This window comes from Coenobita brevimanus, chromosome 10 (assembly GCF_032717465.1).
Source record: "Coenobita brevimanus isolate Jiangsu-jjx chromosome 10, ASM3271746v2, whole genome shotgun sequence".
Taxonomy (NCBI): domain Eukaryota; kingdom Metazoa; phylum Arthropoda; class Malacostraca; order Decapoda; family Coenobitidae; genus Coenobita; species Coenobita brevimanus.
The window spans coordinates 6,935,443-6,937,942 of NC_136963.1; the positions used below are offsets into that span (position 1 = coordinate 6,935,443).

Consider the following 2,500-nt stretch of genomic DNA (forward strand, 5'->3'; position numbering starts at 1 on the left):
GATGTTAAGACTGCACTGTAGAATGATCACACCTGTACCCCCACAGAAGCTTTGTTTACGGTCCCGGCCCCGACTGACCTCCATCATTCCACCCTTCACCTGCCGCCAGTCAGCTGTTTTGCACTAAATAAAATACATGATGTACATATGAAGCGCAAGCATATATATATATTTTCCTTCCAACAAAGTAAACCTTCTTTCCTATTCTAAGATGAATTTATGTGGTGCAAGTTAGAGTCGGTCCGTTAGGGAGAAAAACACCGGCGTTTGCTGACTTGCTCCCTCCCGAGATGTCTGGCTTACAAATTCCATGCCTGTCTTTGAAACGATTTAACCATCCAACACTGAAATCACATTCGACTTCTGTATTCATTTTATTGTGGAACTCTCGTGCTTTTTCTTGGATAAGAGGACCAGAAATAGGTGCTCCCCTAGATCTTTCTAAGCAAAACCACTCGACTTACTTGTTTCGCTTTTCATTAAAAATTCATTGAGCTTGGATGCTGGGTCTTTATATAAAATTGTTGGATTTCCTACATTATGTTTGGTCATCAGTGTTTTATAATATTTGCCTTTTTTAAGTCTATTGCATATGTCCAGCTTCTGTTTCAAGGTGGGCACGACACGCTTATGTTTAGTTTGCTCTTTAGGCATTTTGGAATGTATAAATTACCATCCATCAGAGCAACACAACAGCAAGAGACCTTGTTTACTGTCTGGTGGTAAAAAGCAGTCTGGTGATTTGTGGAAATTGTGGAGGGGAAAGAGGGAGGAGGAGGGCTGGATAAGAGGATTTACTAGGGATTTACATTAGCCAGAAATGTCTTCACCTCGCTTAGTCTGACACGATAAAACGGCAGTTTGGCGGTCCATTCAAAATGGCGCACAGTTATAACTTACTGACGTTTTTACCAGCCCTTGAATTTTCCCGTTATTCTGAGTATTCCGTTTGTCTGGATACCGGATAGCTGGGATTGTACTGTGTGTGTGTGTGTGTGTGTGTGTGTGTGTGTGTGTGTGTGTGTGTGTGTGTGTGCATGTGTGTGTGTGTGTGTGTGTATGTGTGTGTGTGTGTGTGTGTGTGTGTGTGTGTGTGTGCATGTGTGTGTGTGTAATTCACCGGGTCGGTCAGGATCACTTGATGGTCGTGATCGTCAGCTTTTACCCTCCCGGAAGGGAGCTGAGAGCTCATATAGTCCGATCTAAGGGCAAGGCTGTGACCCTCACACACCCACACACCCGTCCCCTTGCTCAAGGGGGACAGTAACCACCTACTTCGTCAGTGAAACTTTTCACAACCTGAGCGAGGCGCCAACTCCCGTCCACCAGTTGGCAAGCGAGAGCGTTACCACTGCACCAGCGAGCGGTATGTATATGTGTGTGTGTGTGTGTGTGTGTGTGTGTGTGTAAGAGAGAGAGAGAGAGAGAGAGAGAGAGAGAGAGAGGGAGAGAGAGAGAGTTGCATTACATATGAAAAGAAAAGCAATAAGAAGTGACAGGAATGATTGTGAGAAATAGGAAGAGAGGAGGACAGGCACAGAAAAAGAATGATAAAGGCTAAGGAAGAAGTAGGCAGCACTACATCAAGTGAGTGGATGATGGTGAGAAATAGGAAGAGAGGAGGACAGGCACAGAAAAAGAATGATAAAGGCTAAGGAAGAAGTAGGCAGCACTACATCAAGTGAGTGGATGATGGTGAGAAATAGGAAGAGAGGAGGACAGGCACAGAAAAAGAATGATAAAGGCTAAGGAAGAAGTAGGCAGCACTACATCAAGTGAGTGGATGATGGTGAGAAATAGGAAGAGAGGAGGACAGGCACAGAAAAAGAATGATAAAGGCTAAGGAAGAAGTAGGCAGCACTACATCAAGTGAGTGGATGATGGTGAGAAATAGGAAGAGAGGAGGACAGGCACAGAAAAAGAATGATAAAGGCTAAGGAAGAAGTAGGCAGCACTACATCAAGTGAGTGGATGATGGTGAGAAATAGGAAGAGAGGAGGACAGGCACAGAAAAAGAATGATAAAGGCTAAGGAAGAAGTAGGCAACACTACATCAAGTGAGTGGATGATGGTGAGAAATCGGAAGAGAGGAGGACAGGCACAGAAAAAGAATGATAAAGGCTAAGGAAGAAGTAGGCAGCACTACATCAAGTGAGTGGATGATGGTGAGAAATAGGAAGAGAGGAGGACAGGCACAGAAAAAGAATGATAAAGGCTAAGGAAGAAGTAGGCAACACTACATCAAGTGAGTGGATGATGGTGAGAAATAGGAAGAGAGGAGGACAGACACAGAAAAAGAATGATAAAGGCTAAGGAAGAAGTAGGCAGCACTACATCAAGTGAGTGGATGATGGTGAGAAATAGGAAGAGAGGAGGACAGGCACAGAAAAAGAATGATAAAGGCTAAGGAAGAAGTAGGCAGCACTACATCAAGTGAGTGGATGATGGTGAGAAATAGGAAGAGAGGAGGACAGGCACAGAAAAAGAATGATAAAGGCTA

At 44.2% G+C, this 2,500-nt stretch overlaps 1 protein-coding gene across 1 annotated transcript in view; it reads left to right on the forward strand.

The window, feature by feature from the left end:
• pod1 (coronin) overlaps positions 1-2,500 on the forward strand; it is a 46,910-nt gene that overhangs the window by 30,595 nt on the left and 13,815 nt on the right. The gene's annotated exons all lie outside the window — the stretch shown is intronic.